Source organism: Astyanax mexicanus, chromosome 15, assembly GCF_023375975.1.
Source record: "Astyanax mexicanus isolate ESR-SI-001 chromosome 15, AstMex3_surface, whole genome shotgun sequence".
Classification (NCBI taxonomy): Eukaryota; Metazoa; Chordata; class Actinopteri; order Characiformes; family Acestrorhamphidae; genus Astyanax; species Astyanax mexicanus.
Window position 1 is genome coordinate 21236251 of NC_064422.1, and position 13121 is coordinate 21249371.

Sequence of the window (13121 nt, forward strand, 5' to 3'; positions counted from 1 at the left end):
ATCAAAACTCTTGTCAGAAGTGGGATTTGAACCCACGCCTCCATTCGGAGACCAGAAATCTCTCTGTTTTGGAGAAGGTGCACAACCTTGAGTCTGGCGCCTTAGACCGCTCGGCCATTCTGACACAAGAGTGGGGTGTACTTTTTCCAGTAGAGTTGTTAAATTTCTTCTCAATCTAAGAATATTGAGTTTTGATGCAGAAAAATCAAAACTCTTGTCAGAAGTGGGATTTGAACCCACGCCTCCATTCGGAGACCAGAAATCTCTCTGTTTTGGAGAAGGTGCACAACCTTGAGTCTGGCACCTTAGACCGCTCGGCCATTCTGACACAAGAGGGAGTTGAACTTTTTCCAGTAGAGTTGTTAAATTGCTTCTCAATCTAAGAATACTATGTTTTGATGCAGAAAAATCAAAACTCTTGTCAGAAGTGGGATTTGAAACCACGCCTCCATTCGGAGACCAGAAATCTCTCTGTTTTGGAGAAGGGGCATAACCTTGAGTCTAGCGCCTTAGACCGCTCAGTCAGTTGATCTTTTACCAGTAGGGTTGTTAAATTGCTTCTCAATCTTAGAATATGTTTTGATGCAGAAAAATCAAAACTCTTGTCAGAAGTGGGGTTTGAACCCACGCCTCCATTCGGAGACCAGAAATCTCTCTGTTTTGGAGAAGGTGCAAAACCTTGCGTCTGGGGCCTTAGACCGCTCGGCCATTCTGACACAAAAGTAAGTTAAACTTTTTTCCAGTAGAGTTGTTAAATTGCTTCTCAATCTAAGCATATTATGTTTTGATGCAGAAAAATTAAAACTCTTGTCAGAAGTGGGATTTGAACCCACGCCTCCATTCGGAGACCAGAAATCTCTCTGTTTTGGAGAAGGTGCACAACCTTGAGTCTGGCGCCTTAGACCGCTCGGCCATTCTGACACAAAAGTAAGTTAAACTTTTTGCAGTAGAGTTGTTAAATTGCTTCTCAAACTAAGCATATTATATTTTGATGCAGAAAAATCAAAACACTTGTCAGAAGTGGGATTTGAACCCACGCCTCCATTCGGAGACCAGAAATCTCTCTGTTTTGGAAAAAGGGCATAACCTTGAGTCTGGCGCCTTAGACCGCTCGGCCATTCTGACACAACAGTGTGTTGATCTTTTTCCAGTAGAGTTGTTAAATTGCTTCTCAATCTAAGCATATTATGTTTTGATGCAGAAAAATTAAAACTCCTTTCAGAAGTGGGATTTGAAACCACGCCTCCATTAGGAGACCAAAAATCTCTCTGTTTTGGAGAAGGTGCACAACCTTGAGGCTGGCGCCTTAGACCGCTCGTCCATTTTGACACAAGAGTGAAGTGAACTTTTTCCAGTAGAGTTGTTAAATTTCTTCTCAATCTAAGAATATTATGTTTTGATGCAGAAAAATCAAAACTCTTGTCAGAAGTGGGATTTGAACCCACGCCTCCATTCGGAGACCAGAAATCTCTCTGTTTTGGAGAAGGTGCACAACCTTGAGTCTGGCGCCTTAGACCGCTCGGCCATTCTGACACAAGAGAGGGGTGTACTTTTTCCAGTAGAGTTGTTAAATTTCTTCTCAATCTAAGAATATTGAGTTTTGATGCAGAAAAATCAAAACTCTTGTCAGAAGTGGGATTTGAACCCACGCCTCCATTCGGAGACCAGAAATCTCTCTGTTTTGGAGAAGGTGCACAACCTTGAGTTTGGCGCCTTAGACCGCTCGGCCATTCTGACTCAAAAGTAACTTAAACTTTTTCCAGTAGAGTTGTTAAATTGCTTCTCAATCTAAGCATATTATGTTTTGATGCAGAAAAATTAAAACTCTTGTCAGAAGCGGGATTTGAACCCACGCCTCCATTCGGAGACCAGAAATCTCTCTGTTTTGGAGAAGGTGCACAACCTTGAGTCTGGCGCCTTCGACCGCTCGGCCATTGTGACACAAGAGTGGGGTGTACTTTTTCCAGTAGAGTTGTTAAATTTCTTCTCAATCTAAGAATATTACGTTTTGATGCAGAAAAATCAAAACTCTTGTCAGAAGTGGGATTTGAAACCACGCCTCCATTCGGAGACCAGAAATCTCTCTGTTTTGGAGAAGGGGCATAACCTTGAGTCTAGCGCCTTAGACCGCTCGGCCATTCTGACACAACAGTCAGTTGATCTTTTTCCAGTAGAGTTGTTAAATTTCTTCTCAATCTAAGAATATTGAGTTTTGATGCAGAAAAATCAAAACTCTTGTCAGAAGTGGGATTTGAACCCACGCCTCCATTCGGAGACCAGAAATCTCTCTGTTTTGGAGAAGGTGCACAACCTTGAGTCTGGCGCCTTAGACCGCTCGGCCATTCTGACACAAAAGTAAGTTAAACTTTTTGCAGTAGAGTTGTTAAATTGCTTCTCAAACTAAGCATATTATATTTTGATGCAGAAAAATCAAAACACTTGTCAGAAGTGGGATTTGAACCCACGCCTCCATTCGGAGACCAGAAATCTCTCTGTTTTGGAGAAAGGGCATAACCTTGAGTCTGGCGCCTTAGACCGCTCGGCCATTCTGACACAACAGTGTGTTGATCTTTTTCCAGTAGAGTTGTTAAATTGCTTCTCAATCTAAGCATATTATGTTTTGATGCAGAAAAATTAAAACTCTTGTCAGAAGTGGGATTTGAACCCACGCCTCCATTAGGAGACCAGAAATCTCTCTGTTTTGGAGAAGGTGCACAACCTTGAGGCTGGCGCCTTAGACCGCTCGTCCATTCTGACACAAGAGTGAAGTGAACTTTTTCCAGTAGAGTTGTTAAATTTCTTCTCAATCTAAGAATATTATGTTTTGATGCAGAAAAATCAAAACTCTTGTCAGAAGTGGGATTTGAACCCACGCCTCCATTCGGAGACCAGAAATCTCTCTGTTTTGGAGAAGGAGCACAACCTTGAGTCTGGCGCCTTAGACCGCTCGGCCATTCTGACACAAGGTTGCTGTGTACTTTTTCCAGTAGAGTTGTTAAATTTCTTCTCAATCTAAGAATATTGAGTTTTGATGCAGAAAAATCAAAACTCTTGTCAGAAGTGGGATTTGAACCCACGCCTCCATTCGGAGACCAGAAATCTCTCTGTTTTGGAGAAGGTGCACAACCTTGAGTCTGGCACCTTAGACCGCTCGGCCATTCTGACACAAGAGGGAGTTGAACTTTTTCCAGTAGAGTTGTTAAATTGCTTCTCAATCTAAGAATACTATGTTTTGATGCAGAAAAATCAAAACTCTTGTCAGAAGTGGGATTTGAAACCACGCCTCCATTCGGAGACCAGAAATCTCTCTGTTTTGGAGAAGGGGCATAACCTTGAGTCTAGCGCCTTAGACCGCTCAGTCAGTTGGTCTTTTACCAGTAGGGTTGTTAAATTGCTTCTCAATCTTAGAATATGTTTTGATGCAGAAAAATCAAAACTCTTGTCAGAAGTGGGGTTTGAACCCACGCCTCCATTCGGAGACCAGAAATCTCTCTGTTTTGGAGAAGGTGCAAAACCTTGCGTCTGGGGCCTTAGACCGCTCGGCCATTCTGACACAAAAGTAAGTTAAACTTTTTTCCAGTAGAGTTGTTAAATTGCTTCTCAATCTAAGCATATTATATTTTGATGCAGAAAAATCAAAACACTTGTCAGAAGTGGGATTTGAACCCACGCCTCCATTCGGAGACCAGAAATCTCTCTGTTTTGGAAAAAGGGCATAACCTTGAGTCTGGCGCCTTAGACCGCTCGGCCATTCTGACACAACAGTGTGTTGATCTTTTTCCAGTAGAGTTGTTAAATTGCTTCTCAATCTAAGCATATTATGTTTTGATGCAGAAAAATTAAAACTCTTGTCAGAAGTGGGATTTGAACCCACGCCTCCATTAGGAGACCAAAAATCTCTCTGTTTTGGAGAAGGTGCACAACCTTAAGGCTGGCGCCTTAGACCGCTCGTCCATTCTGACACAAGAGTGAAGTGAACTTTTTCCAGTAGAGTTGTGAAATTTCTTCTCAATCTAAGAATATTATGTTTTGATGCAGAAAAATCAAAACTCTTGTCAGAAGTGGGATTTGAACCCACGCCTCCATTCGGAGACCAGAAATCTCTCTGTTTTGGAGAAGGTGCACAACCTTGAGTCTGGCACCTTAGACCGCTCGGCCATTCTGACACAAGAGGGAGTTGAACTTTTTCCAGTAGAGTTGTTAAATTGCTTCTCAATCTAAGAATACTATGTTTTGATGCAGAAAAATCAAAACTCTTGTCAGAAGTGGGATTTGAACCCACGCCTCCATTCGGAGACCAGAAATCTCTCTGTTTTGGAGAAGGTGCACAACCTTGAGTCTGGCGCCTTAGACCGCTCGGCCATTCTGACTCAAAAGTAACTTAAACTTTTTCCAGTAGAGTTGTTAAATTGCTTCTCAATCTAAGCATATTATGTTTTGATGCAGAAAAATTAAAACTCTTGTCAGAAGCGGGATTTGAACCCACGCCTCCATTCGGAGACCAGAAATCTCTCTGTTTTGGAGAAGGTGCACAACCTTGAGTCTGGCGCCTTCGACCGCTCGGCCATTGTGACACAAGAGTGGGGTGTACTTTTTCCAGTAGAGTTGTTAAATTTCTTCTCAATCTAAGAATATTACGTTTTGATGCAGAAAAATCAAAACTCTTGTCAGAAGTGGGATTTGAAACCACGCCTCCATTCGGAGACCAGAAATCTCTCTGTTTTGGAGAAGGGGCATAACCTTGAGTCTAGCGCCTTAGACCGCTCGGCCATTCTGACACAACAGTCAGTTGATCTTTTTCCAGTAGAGTTGTTAAATTTCTTCTCAATCTAAGAATATTGAGTTTTGATGCAGAAAAATCAAAACTCTTGTCAGAAGTGGGATTTGAACCCACGCCTCCATTCGGAGACCAGAAATCTCTCTGTTTTGGAGAAGGTGCACAACCTTGAGTCTGGCGCCTTAGACCGCTCGGCCATTCTGACACAAAAGTAAGTTAAACTTTTTGCAGTAGAGTTGTTAAATTGCTTCTCAAACTAAGCATATTATATTTTGATGCAGAAAAATCAAAACACTTGTCAGAAGTGGGATTTGAACCCACGCCTCCATTCGGAGACCAGAAATCTCTCTGTTTTGGAGAAAGGGCATAACCTTGAGTCTGGCGCCTTAGACCGCTCGGCCATTCTGACACAACAGTGTGTTGATCTTTTTCCAGTAGAGTTGTTAAATTGCTTCTCAATCTAAGCATATTATGTTTTGATGCAGAAAAATTAAAACTCTTGTCAGAAGTGGGATTTGAACCCACGCCTCCATTAGGAGACCAGAAATCTCTCTGTTTTGGAGAAGGTGCACAACCTTGAGGCTGGCGCCTTAGACCGCTCGTCCATTCTGACACAAGAGTGAAGTGAACTTTTTCCAGTAGAGTTGTTAAATTTCTTCTCAATCTAAGAATATTATGTTTTGATGCAGAAAAATCAAAACTCTTGTCAGAAGTGGGATTTGAACCCACGCCTCCATTCGGAGACCAGAAATCTCTCTGTTTTGGAGAAGGTGCACAACCTTGAGTCTGGCGCCTTAGACCGCTCGGCCATTCTGACACAAGAGTGGGGTGTACTTTTTCCAGTAGAGTTGTTAAATTTCTTCTCAATCTAAGAATATTGAGTTTTGATGCAGAAAAATCAAAACTCTTATCAGAAGCGGGATTTGAACCCACGCCTCCATTCGGAGACCAGAAATCTCTCTGTTTTGGAGAAGGTGCACAACCTTGAGTCTGGCACCTTAGACCGCTCGGCCATTCTGACACAAGAGGGAGTTGAACTTTTTCCAGTAGAGTTGTTAAATTGCTTCTCAATCTAAGAATACTATGTTTTGATGCAGAAAAATCAAAACTCTTGTCAGAAGTGGGATTTGAAACCACGCCTCCATTCGGAGACCAGAAATCTCTCTGTTTTGGAGAAGGGGCATAACCTTGAGTCTAGCGCCTTAGACCGCTCAGTCAGTTGATCTTTTACCAGTAGGGTGGTTAAATTGCTTCTCAATCTTAGAATATGTTTTGATGCAGAAAAATCAAAACTCTTGTCAGAAGTGGGGTTTGAACCCACGCCTCCATTCGGAGACCAGAAATCTCTCTGTTTTGGAGAAGGTGCAAAACCTTGCGTCTGGGGCCTTAGACCGCTCGGCCATTCTGACACAAAAGTAAGCTAAACTTTTTTCCAGTAGAGTTGTTAAATTGCTTCTCAATCTAAGCATATTATGTTTTGATGCAGAAAAATTAAAACTCTTGTCAGAAGTGGGATTTGAACCCACGCCTCCATTCGGAGACCAGAAATCTCTCTGTTTTGGAGAAGGTGCACAACCTTGAGTCTGGCGCCTTAGACCGCTCGGCCATTCTGACACAAAAGTAAGTTAAACTTTTTGCAGTAGAGTTGTTAAATTGCTTCTCAATCTAAGAATACTATGTTTTGATGCAGAAAAATCAAAACTCTTGTCAGAAGTGGGATTTGAAACCACGCCTCCATTCGGAGACCAGAAATCTCTCTGTTTTGGAGAAGGGGCATAACCTTGAGTCTAGCGCCTTAGACCGCTCAGTCAGTTGATCTTTTACCAGTAGGGTGGTTAAATTGCTTCTCAATCTTAGAATATGTTTTGATGCAGAAAAATCAAAACTCTTGTCAGAAGTGGGGTTTGAACCCACGCCTCCATTCGGAGACCAGAAATCTCTCTGTTTTGGAGAAGGTGCAAAACCTTGCGTCTGGGGCCTTAGACCGCTCGGCCATTCTGACACAAAAGTAAGCTAAACTTTTTTCCAGTAGAGTTGTTAAATTGCTTCTCAATCTAAGCATATTATGTTTTGATGCAGAAAAATTAAAACTCTTGTCAGAAGTGGGATTTGAACCCACGCCTCCATTCGGAGACCAGAAATCTCTCTGTTTTGGAGAAGGTGCACAACCTTGAGTCTGGCGCCTTAGACCGCTCGGCCATTCTGACACAAAAGTAAGTTAAACTTTTTGCAGTAGAGTTGTTAAATTGCTTCTCAAACTAAGCATATTATATTTTGATGCAGAAAAATCAAAACACTTGTCAGAAGTGGGATTTGAACCCACGCCTCCATTCGGAGACCAGAAATCTCTCTGTTTTGGAAAAAGGGCATAACCTTGAGTCTGGCGCCTTAGACCGCTCGGCCATTCTGACACAACAGTGTGTTGATCTTTTTCCAGTAGAGTTGTTAAATTGCTTCTCAATCTAAGCATATTATGTTTTGATGCAGAAAAATTAAAACTCTTGTCAGAAGTGGGATTTGAACCCACGCCTCCATTAGGAGACCAGAAATCTCTCTGTTTTGGAGAAGGTGCACAACCTTGAGGCTGGCGCCTTAGACCGCTCGTCCATTCTGACACAAGAGTGAAGTGAACTTTTTCCAGTAGAGTTGTTAAATTTCTTCTCAATCTAAGAATATTATGTTTTGATGCAGAAAAATCAAAACTCTTGTCAGAAGTGGGATTTGAACCCACGCCTCCATTCGGAGACCAGAAATCTCTCTGTTTTGGAGAAGGTGCACAACCTTGAGTCTGGCGCCTTAGACCGCTCGGCCATTCTGACACAAGAGTGGGGTGTACTTTTTCCAGTAGAGTTGTTAAATTTCTTCTCAATCTAAGAATATTCAGTTTTGATGCAGAAAAATCAAAACTCTTGTCAGAAGTGGGATTTGAACCCACGCCCCCATTCGGAGACCAGAAATCTCTCTGTTTTGGAGAAGGTGCACAACCTTGAGTCTGGCACCTTAGACCGCTCGGCCATTCTGACACAAGAGGGAGTTGAACTTTTTCCAGTAGAGTTGTTAAATTGCTTCTCAATCTAAGAATACTATGTTTTGATGCAGAAAAATCAAAACTCTTGTCAGAAGTGGGATTTGAAACCACGCCTCCATTCGGAGACCAGAAATCTCTCTGTTTTGGAGAAGGGGCATAACCTTGAGTCTAGCGCCTTAGACCGCTCAGTCAGTTGATCTTTTACCAGTAGGGTTGTTAAATTGCTTCTCAATCTTAGAATATGTTTTGATGCAGAAAAATCAAAACTCTTGTCAGAAGTGGGGTTTGAACCCACGCCTCCATTCGGAGACCAGAAATCTCTCTGTTTTGGAGAAGGTGCAAAACCTTGCGTCTGGGGCCTTAGACCGCTCGGCCATTCTGACACAAAAGTAAGTTAAACTTTTTTCCAGTAGAGTTGTTAAATTGCTTCTCAATCTAAGCATATTATGTTTTGATGCAGAAAAATTAAAACTCTTGTCAGAAGTGGGATTTGAACCCACGCCTCCATTCGGAGACCAGAAATCTCTCTGTTTTGGAGAAGGTGCACAACCTTGAGTCTGGCGCCTTAGACCGCTCGGCCATTCTGACACAAAAGTAAGTTAAACTTTTTGCAGTAGAGTTGTTAAATTGCTTCTCAAACTAAGCATATTATATTTTGATGCAGAAAAATCAAAACACTTGTCAGAAGTGGGATTTGAACCCACGCCTCCATTCGGAGACCAGAAATCTCTCTGTTTTGGAAAAAGGGCATAACCTTGAGTCTGGCGCCTTAGACCGCTCGGCCATTCTGACACAACAGTGTGTTGATCTTTTTCCAGTAGAGTTGTTAAATTGCTTCTCAATCTAAGCATATTACGTTTTGATGCAGAAAAATTAAAACTCTTGTCAGAAGTGGGATTTGAACCCACGCCTCCATTAGGAGACCAAAAATCTCTCTGTTTTGGAGAAGGTGCACAACCTTGAGGCTGGCGCCTTAGACCGCTCGTCCATTCTGACACAAGAGTGAAGTGAACTTTTTCCAGTAGAGTTGTTAAATTTCTTCTCAATCTAAGAATATTATGTTTTGATGCAGAAAAATCAAAACTCTTGTCAGAAGTGGGATTTGAACCCACGCCTCCATTCGGAGACCAGAAATCTCTCTGTTTTGGAGAAGGTGCACAACCTTGAGTCTGGCACCTTAGACCGCTCGGCCATTCTGACACAAGAGGGAGTTGAACTTTTTCCAGTAGAGTTGTTAAATTGCTTCTCAATCTAAGAATACTATGTTTTGATGCAGAAAAATCAAAACTCTTGTCAGAAGTGGGATTTGAACCCACGCCTCCATTCGGAGACCAGAAATCTCTCTGTTTTGGAGAAGGTGCACAACCTTGAGTCTGGGGCCTTAGACCGCTCGGCCATTCTGACACAAAAGTAAGTTAAACTTTTTTCCAGTAGAGTTGTTAAATTGCTTCTCAATCTAAGCATATTATGTTTTGATGCAGAAAAATTAAAACTCTTGTCAGAAGCGGGATTTGAACCCACGCCTCCATTCGGAGACCAGAAATCTCTCTGTTTTGGAGAAGGTGCACAACCTTGAGTCTGGCGCCTTCGACCGCTCGGCCATTGTGACACAAGAGTGGGGTGTACTTTTTCCAGTAGAGTTGTTAAATTTCTTCTCAATCTAAGAATATTACGTTTTGATGCAGAAAAATCAAAACTCTTGTCAGAAGTGGGATTTGAAACCACGCCTCCATTCGGAGACCAGAAATCTCTCTGTTTTGGAGAAGGGGCATAACCTTGAGTCTAGCGCCTTAGACCGCTCGGCCATTCTGACACAACAGTCAGTTGATCTTTTTCCAGTAGAGTTGTTAAATTTCTTCTCAATCTAAGAATATTGAGTTTTGATGCAGAAAAATCAAAACTCTTGTCAGAAGTGGGATTTGAACCCACGCCTCCATTCGGAGACCAGAAATCTCTCTGTTTTGGAGAAGGTGCACAACCTTGAGTCTGGCGCCTTAGACCGCTCGGCCATTCTGACACAAAAGTAAGTTAAACTTTTTGCAGTAGAGTTGTTAAATTGCTTCTCAAACTAAGCATATTATATTTTGATGCAGAAAAATCAAAACACTTGTCAGAAGTGGGATTTGAACCCACGCCTCCATTCGGAGACCAGAAATCTCTCTGTTTTGGAGAAAGGGCATAACCTTGAGTCTGGCGCCTTAGACCGCTCGGCCATTCTGACACAACAGTGTGTTGATCTTTTTCCAGTAGAGTTGTTAAATTGCTTCTCAATCTAAGCATATTATGTTTTGATGCAGAAAAATTAAAACTCTTGTCAGAAGTGAGATTTGAACCCACGCCTCCATTAGGAGACCAGAAATCTCTCTGTTTTGGAGAAGGTGCACAACCTTGAGGCTGGCGCCTTAGACCGCTCGTCCATTCTGACACAAGAGTGAAGTGAACTTTTTCAAGTAGAGTTGTTAAATTTCTTCTCAATCTAAGAATATTATGTTTTGATGCAGAAAAATCAAAACTCTTGTCAGAAGTGGGATTTGAACCCACGCCTCCATTCGGAGACCAGAAATCTCTCTGTTTTGGAGAAGGTGCACAACCTTGAGTCTGGCGCCTTAGACCGCTCGGCCATTCTGACACAAGAGTGGGGTGTACTTTTTCCAGTAGAGTTGTTAAATTTCTTCTCAATCTAAGAATATTGAGTTTTGATGCAGAAAAATCAAAACTCTTGTCAGAAGTGGGATTTGAACCCACGCCTCCATTCGGAGACCAGAAATCTCTCTGTTTTGGAGAAGGTGCACAACCTTGAGTCTGGCACCTTAGACCGCTCGGCCATTCTGACACAAGAGGGAGTTGAACTTTTTCCAGTAGAGTTGTTAAATTGCTTCTCAATCTAAGAATACTATGTTTTGATGCAGAAAAATCAAAACTCTTGTCAGAAGTGGGATTTGAAACCACGCCTCCATTCGGAGACCAGAAATCTCTCTGTTTTGGAGAAGGGGCATAACCTTGAGTCTAGCGCCTTAGACCGCTCAGTCAGTTGATCTTTTACCAGTAGGGTTGTTAAATTGCTTCTCAATCTTAGAATATGTTTTGATGCAGAAAAATCAAAACTCTTGTCAGAAGTGGGGTTTGAACCCACGCCTCCATTCGGAGACCAGAAATCTCTCTGTTTTGGAGAAGGTGCAAAACCTTGCGTCTGGGGCCTTAGACCGCTCGGCCATTCTGACACAAAAGTAAGTTAAACTTTTTTCCAGTAGAGTTGTTAAATTGCTTCTCAATCTAAGCATATTATGTTTTGATGCAGAAAAATTAAAACTCTTGTCAGAAGTGGGATTTGAACCCACGCCTCCATTCGGAGACCAGAAATCTCTCTGTTTTGGAGAAGGTGCACAACCTTGAGTCTGGCGCCTTAGACCGCTCGGCCATTCTGACACAAAAGTAAGTTAAACTTTTTGCAGTAGAGTTGTTAAATTGCTTCTCAAACTAAGCATATTATATTTTGATGCAGAAAAATCAAAACACTTGTCAGAAGTGGGATTTGAACCCACGCCTCCATTCGGAGACCAGAAATCTCTCTGTTTTGGAAAAAGGGCATAACCTTGAGTCTGGCGCCTTAGACCGCTCGGCCATTCTGACACAACAGTGTGTTGATCTTTTTCCAGTAGAGTTGTTAAATTGCTTCTCAATCTAAGCATATTATGTTTTGATGCAGAAAAATTAAAACTCCTTTCAGAAGTGGGATTTGAAACCACGCCTCCATTAGGAGACCAAAAATCTCTCTGTTTTGGAGAAGGTGCACAACCTTGAGGCTGGCGCCTTAGACCGCTCGTCCATTTTGACACAAGAGTGAAGTGAACTTTTTCCAGTAGAGTTGTTAAATTTCTTCTCAATCTAAGAATATTATGTTTTGATGCAGAAAAATCAAAACTCTTGTCAGAAGTGGGATTTGAACCCACGCCTCCATTCGGAGACCAGAAATCTCTCTGTTTTGGAGAAGGTGCACAACCTTGAGTCTGGCGCCTTAGACCGCTCGGCCATTCTGACACAAGAGAGGGGTGTACTTTTTCCAGTAGAGTTGTTAAATTTCTTCTCAATCTAAGAATATTGAGTTTTGATGCAGAAAAATCAAAACTCTTGTCAGAAGTGGGATTTGAACCCACGCCTCCATTCGGAGACCAAAAATCTCTCTGTTTTGGAGAAGGTGCACAACCTTAAGGCTGGCGCCTTAGACCGCTCGTCCATTCTGACACAAGAGTGAAGTGAACTTTTTCCAGTAGAGTTGTGAAATTTCTTCTCAATCTAAGAATATTATGTTTTGATGCAGAAAAATCAAAACTCTTGTCAGAAGTGGGATTTGAACCCACGCCTCCATTCGGAGACCAGAAATCTCTCTGTTTTGGAGAAGGTGCACAACCTTGAGTCTGGCACCTTAGACCGCTCGGCCATTCTGACACAAGAGGGAGTTGAACTTTTTCCAGTAGAGTTGTTAAATTGCTTCTCAATCTAAGAATACTATGTTTTGATGCAGAAAAATCAAAACTCTTGTCAGAAGTGGGATTTGAACCCACGCCTCCATTCGGAGACCAGAAATCTCTCTGTTTTGGAGAAGGTGCACAACCTTGAGTCTGGCGCCTTAGACCGCTCGGCCATTCTGACTCAAAAGTAACTTAAACTTTTTCCAGTAGAGTTGTTAAATTGCTTCTCAATCTAAGCATATTATGTTTTGATGCAGAAAAATTAAAACTCTTGTCAGAAGCGGGATTTGAACCCATGCCTCCATTCGGAGACCAGAAATCTCTCTGTTTTGGAGAAGGTGCACAACCTTGAGTCTGGCGCCTTCGACCGCTCGGCCATTGTGACACAAGAGTGGGGTGTACTTTTTCCAGTAGAGTTGTTAAATTTCTTCTCAATCTAAGAATATTACGTTTTGATGCAGAAAAATCAAAACTCTTGTCAGAAGTGGGATTTGAAACCACGCCTCCATTCGGAGACCAGAAATCTCTCTGTTTTGGAGAAGGGGCATAACCTTGAGTCTAGCGCCTTAGACCGCTCGGCCATTCTGACACAACAGTCAGTTGATCTTTTTCCAGTAGAGTTGTTAAATTTCTTCTCAATCTAAGAATATTGAGTTTTGATGCAGAAAAATCAAAACTCTTGTCAGAAGTGGGATTTGAACCCACGCCTCCATTCGGAGACCAGAAATCTCTCTGTTTTGGAGAAGGTGCACAACCTTGAGTCTGGCGCCTTAGACCGCTCGGCCATTCTGACACAAAAGTAAGTTAAACTTTTTGCAGTAGAGTTGTTAAATTGCTTCTCAAACTA

The 13121-nt window shown here is 42.2% G+C and overlaps 36 non-coding genes across 36 annotated transcripts; all 36 read right to left on the reverse strand.

The window, feature by feature from the left end:
* Positions 1-11: 11 nt before the first annotated feature.
* On the reverse strand, positions 12-124 carry trnal-caa (transfer RNA leucine (anticodon CAA)). The gene is made up of 2 exons: positions 87-124; positions 12-57 (listed from the first exon to the last, which is right to left on the reverse strand). It is a non-coding gene; the product is annotated as a tRNA-Leu (tRNA).
* Positions 125-215: 91 nt separating this feature from the next.
* trnal-caa (transfer RNA leucine (anticodon CAA)) lies at positions 216-328 on the reverse strand. Its single transcript has 2 exons — positions 291-328; positions 216-261 (listed from the first exon to the last, which is right to left on the reverse strand). It is a non-coding gene; the product is annotated as a tRNA-Leu (tRNA).
* A 480-nt stretch (positions 329-808) lies between these two features.
* On the reverse strand, positions 809-921 carry trnal-caa (transfer RNA leucine (anticodon CAA)). The gene is made up of 2 exons: positions 884-921; positions 809-854 (listed from the first exon to the last, which is right to left on the reverse strand). It is a non-coding gene; the product is annotated as a tRNA-Leu (tRNA).
* A 91-nt stretch (positions 922-1012) lies between these two features.
* Positions 1013-1125, reverse strand: trnal-caa (transfer RNA leucine (anticodon CAA)). The gene is made up of 2 exons: positions 1088-1125; positions 1013-1058 (listed from the first exon to the last, which is right to left on the reverse strand). It is a non-coding gene; the product is annotated as a tRNA-Leu (tRNA).
* A 295-nt stretch (positions 1126-1420) lies between these two features.
* On the reverse strand, positions 1421-1533 carry trnal-caa (transfer RNA leucine (anticodon CAA)). The gene is made up of 2 exons: positions 1496-1533; positions 1421-1466 (listed from the first exon to the last, which is right to left on the reverse strand). It is a non-coding gene; the product is annotated as a tRNA-Leu (tRNA).
* Positions 1534-1624: 91 nt separating this feature from the next.
* trnal-caa (transfer RNA leucine (anticodon CAA)) lies at positions 1625-1737 on the reverse strand. The gene is made up of 2 exons: positions 1700-1737; positions 1625-1670 (listed from the first exon to the last, which is right to left on the reverse strand). It is a non-coding gene; the product is annotated as a tRNA-Leu (tRNA).
* A 499-nt stretch (positions 1738-2236) lies between these two features.
* Positions 2237-2349, reverse strand: trnal-caa (transfer RNA leucine (anticodon CAA)). The gene is made up of 2 exons: positions 2312-2349; positions 2237-2282 (listed from the first exon to the last, which is right to left on the reverse strand). It is a non-coding gene; the product is annotated as a tRNA-Leu (tRNA).
* Positions 2350-2440: 91 nt separating this feature from the next.
* On the reverse strand, positions 2441-2553 carry trnal-caa (transfer RNA leucine (anticodon CAA)). The gene is made up of 2 exons: positions 2516-2553; positions 2441-2486 (listed from the first exon to the last, which is right to left on the reverse strand). It is a non-coding gene; the product is annotated as a tRNA-Leu (tRNA).
* A 295-nt stretch (positions 2554-2848) lies between these two features.
* Positions 2849-2961, reverse strand: trnal-caa (transfer RNA leucine (anticodon CAA)). The gene is made up of 2 exons: positions 2924-2961; positions 2849-2894 (listed from the first exon to the last, which is right to left on the reverse strand). It is a non-coding gene; the product is annotated as a tRNA-Leu (tRNA).
* A 91-nt stretch (positions 2962-3052) lies between these two features.
* trnal-caa (transfer RNA leucine (anticodon CAA)) lies at positions 3053-3165 on the reverse strand. The gene is made up of 2 exons: positions 3128-3165; positions 3053-3098 (listed from the first exon to the last, which is right to left on the reverse strand). It is a non-coding gene; the product is annotated as a tRNA-Leu (tRNA).
* Positions 3166-3645: 480 nt separating this feature from the next.
* Positions 3646-3758, reverse strand: trnal-caa (transfer RNA leucine (anticodon CAA)). The gene is made up of 2 exons: positions 3721-3758; positions 3646-3691 (listed from the first exon to the last, which is right to left on the reverse strand). It is a non-coding gene; the product is annotated as a tRNA-Leu (tRNA).
* Positions 3759-4053: 295 nt separating this feature from the next.
* Positions 4054-4166, reverse strand: trnal-caa (transfer RNA leucine (anticodon CAA)). Its single transcript has 2 exons — positions 4129-4166; positions 4054-4099 (listed from the first exon to the last, which is right to left on the reverse strand). It is a non-coding gene; the product is annotated as a tRNA-Leu (tRNA).
* A 91-nt stretch (positions 4167-4257) lies between these two features.
* trnal-caa (transfer RNA leucine (anticodon CAA)) lies at positions 4258-4370 on the reverse strand. Its single transcript has 2 exons — positions 4333-4370; positions 4258-4303 (listed from the first exon to the last, which is right to left on the reverse strand). It is a non-coding gene; the product is annotated as a tRNA-Leu (tRNA).
* Positions 4371-4869: 499 nt separating this feature from the next.
* trnal-caa (transfer RNA leucine (anticodon CAA)) lies at positions 4870-4982 on the reverse strand. The gene is made up of 2 exons: positions 4945-4982; positions 4870-4915 (listed from the first exon to the last, which is right to left on the reverse strand). It is a non-coding gene; the product is annotated as a tRNA-Leu (tRNA).
* Positions 4983-5073: 91 nt separating this feature from the next.
* trnal-caa (transfer RNA leucine (anticodon CAA)) lies at positions 5074-5186 on the reverse strand. The gene is made up of 2 exons: positions 5149-5186; positions 5074-5119 (listed from the first exon to the last, which is right to left on the reverse strand). It is a non-coding gene; the product is annotated as a tRNA-Leu (tRNA).
* Positions 5187-5481: 295 nt separating this feature from the next.
* trnal-caa (transfer RNA leucine (anticodon CAA)) lies at positions 5482-5594 on the reverse strand. The gene is made up of 2 exons: positions 5557-5594; positions 5482-5527 (listed from the first exon to the last, which is right to left on the reverse strand). It is a non-coding gene; the product is annotated as a tRNA-Leu (tRNA).
* Positions 5595-5685: 91 nt separating this feature from the next.
* On the reverse strand, positions 5686-5798 carry trnal-caa (transfer RNA leucine (anticodon CAA)). The gene is made up of 2 exons: positions 5761-5798; positions 5686-5731 (listed from the first exon to the last, which is right to left on the reverse strand). It is a non-coding gene; the product is annotated as a tRNA-Leu (tRNA).
* Positions 5799-6278: 480 nt separating this feature from the next.
* Positions 6279-6391, reverse strand: trnal-caa (transfer RNA leucine (anticodon CAA)). The gene is made up of 2 exons: positions 6354-6391; positions 6279-6324 (listed from the first exon to the last, which is right to left on the reverse strand). It is a non-coding gene; the product is annotated as a tRNA-Leu (tRNA).
* A 480-nt stretch (positions 6392-6871) lies between these two features.
* trnal-caa (transfer RNA leucine (anticodon CAA)) lies at positions 6872-6984 on the reverse strand. The gene is made up of 2 exons: positions 6947-6984; positions 6872-6917 (listed from the first exon to the last, which is right to left on the reverse strand). It is a non-coding gene; the product is annotated as a tRNA-Leu (tRNA).
* Positions 6985-7075: 91 nt separating this feature from the next.
* Positions 7076-7188, reverse strand: trnal-caa (transfer RNA leucine (anticodon CAA)). Its single transcript has 2 exons — positions 7151-7188; positions 7076-7121 (listed from the first exon to the last, which is right to left on the reverse strand). It is a non-coding gene; the product is annotated as a tRNA-Leu (tRNA).
* A 295-nt stretch (positions 7189-7483) lies between these two features.
* Positions 7484-7596, reverse strand: trnal-caa (transfer RNA leucine (anticodon CAA)). The gene is made up of 2 exons: positions 7559-7596; positions 7484-7529 (listed from the first exon to the last, which is right to left on the reverse strand). It is a non-coding gene; the product is annotated as a tRNA-Leu (tRNA).
* Positions 7597-7687: 91 nt separating this feature from the next.
* On the reverse strand, positions 7688-7800 carry trnal-caa (transfer RNA leucine (anticodon CAA)). Its single transcript has 2 exons — positions 7763-7800; positions 7688-7733 (listed from the first exon to the last, which is right to left on the reverse strand). It is a non-coding gene; the product is annotated as a tRNA-Leu (tRNA).
* Positions 7801-8280: 480 nt separating this feature from the next.
* Positions 8281-8393, reverse strand: trnal-caa (transfer RNA leucine (anticodon CAA)). The gene is made up of 2 exons: positions 8356-8393; positions 8281-8326 (listed from the first exon to the last, which is right to left on the reverse strand). It is a non-coding gene; the product is annotated as a tRNA-Leu (tRNA).
* Positions 8394-8484: 91 nt separating this feature from the next.
* Positions 8485-8597, reverse strand: trnal-caa (transfer RNA leucine (anticodon CAA)). The gene is made up of 2 exons: positions 8560-8597; positions 8485-8530 (listed from the first exon to the last, which is right to left on the reverse strand). It is a non-coding gene; the product is annotated as a tRNA-Leu (tRNA).
* A 295-nt stretch (positions 8598-8892) lies between these two features.
* Positions 8893-9005, reverse strand: trnal-caa (transfer RNA leucine (anticodon CAA)). Its single transcript has 2 exons — positions 8968-9005; positions 8893-8938 (listed from the first exon to the last, which is right to left on the reverse strand). It is a non-coding gene; the product is annotated as a tRNA-Leu (tRNA).
* A 91-nt stretch (positions 9006-9096) lies between these two features.
* On the reverse strand, positions 9097-9209 carry trnal-caa (transfer RNA leucine (anticodon CAA)). The gene is made up of 2 exons: positions 9172-9209; positions 9097-9142 (listed from the first exon to the last, which is right to left on the reverse strand). It is a non-coding gene; the product is annotated as a tRNA-Leu (tRNA).
* Positions 9210-9709: 500 nt separating this feature from the next.
* On the reverse strand, positions 9710-9822 carry trnal-caa (transfer RNA leucine (anticodon CAA)). Its single transcript has 2 exons — positions 9785-9822; positions 9710-9755 (listed from the first exon to the last, which is right to left on the reverse strand). It is a non-coding gene; the product is annotated as a tRNA-Leu (tRNA).
* Positions 9823-9913: 91 nt separating this feature from the next.
* trnal-caa (transfer RNA leucine (anticodon CAA)) lies at positions 9914-10026 on the reverse strand. Its single transcript has 2 exons — positions 9989-10026; positions 9914-9959 (listed from the first exon to the last, which is right to left on the reverse strand). It is a non-coding gene; the product is annotated as a tRNA-Leu (tRNA).
* A 295-nt stretch (positions 10027-10321) lies between these two features.
* On the reverse strand, positions 10322-10434 carry trnal-caa (transfer RNA leucine (anticodon CAA)). Its single transcript has 2 exons — positions 10397-10434; positions 10322-10367 (listed from the first exon to the last, which is right to left on the reverse strand). It is a non-coding gene; the product is annotated as a tRNA-Leu (tRNA).
* Positions 10435-10525: 91 nt separating this feature from the next.
* On the reverse strand, positions 10526-10638 carry trnal-caa (transfer RNA leucine (anticodon CAA)). Its single transcript has 2 exons — positions 10601-10638; positions 10526-10571 (listed from the first exon to the last, which is right to left on the reverse strand). It is a non-coding gene; the product is annotated as a tRNA-Leu (tRNA).
* A 480-nt stretch (positions 10639-11118) lies between these two features.
* trnal-caa (transfer RNA leucine (anticodon CAA)) lies at positions 11119-11231 on the reverse strand. The gene is made up of 2 exons: positions 11194-11231; positions 11119-11164 (listed from the first exon to the last, which is right to left on the reverse strand). It is a non-coding gene; the product is annotated as a tRNA-Leu (tRNA).
* A 91-nt stretch (positions 11232-11322) lies between these two features.
* trnal-caa (transfer RNA leucine (anticodon CAA)) lies at positions 11323-11435 on the reverse strand. The gene is made up of 2 exons: positions 11398-11435; positions 11323-11368 (listed from the first exon to the last, which is right to left on the reverse strand). It is a non-coding gene; the product is annotated as a tRNA-Leu (tRNA).
* Positions 11436-11730: 295 nt separating this feature from the next.
* On the reverse strand, positions 11731-11843 carry trnal-caa (transfer RNA leucine (anticodon CAA)). Its single transcript has 2 exons — positions 11806-11843; positions 11731-11776 (listed from the first exon to the last, which is right to left on the reverse strand). It is a non-coding gene; the product is annotated as a tRNA-Leu (tRNA).
* Positions 11844-12138: 295 nt separating this feature from the next.
* Positions 12139-12251, reverse strand: trnal-caa (transfer RNA leucine (anticodon CAA)). Its single transcript has 2 exons — positions 12214-12251; positions 12139-12184 (listed from the first exon to the last, which is right to left on the reverse strand). It is a non-coding gene; the product is annotated as a tRNA-Leu (tRNA).
* A 91-nt stretch (positions 12252-12342) lies between these two features.
* Positions 12343-12455, reverse strand: trnal-caa (transfer RNA leucine (anticodon CAA)). Its single transcript has 2 exons — positions 12418-12455; positions 12343-12388 (listed from the first exon to the last, which is right to left on the reverse strand). It is a non-coding gene; the product is annotated as a tRNA-Leu (tRNA).
* Positions 12456-12954: 499 nt separating this feature from the next.
* Positions 12955-13067, reverse strand: trnal-caa (transfer RNA leucine (anticodon CAA)). Its single transcript has 2 exons — positions 13030-13067; positions 12955-13000 (listed from the first exon to the last, which is right to left on the reverse strand). It is a non-coding gene; the product is annotated as a tRNA-Leu (tRNA).
* Positions 13068-13121: the final 54 nt, after the last annotated feature.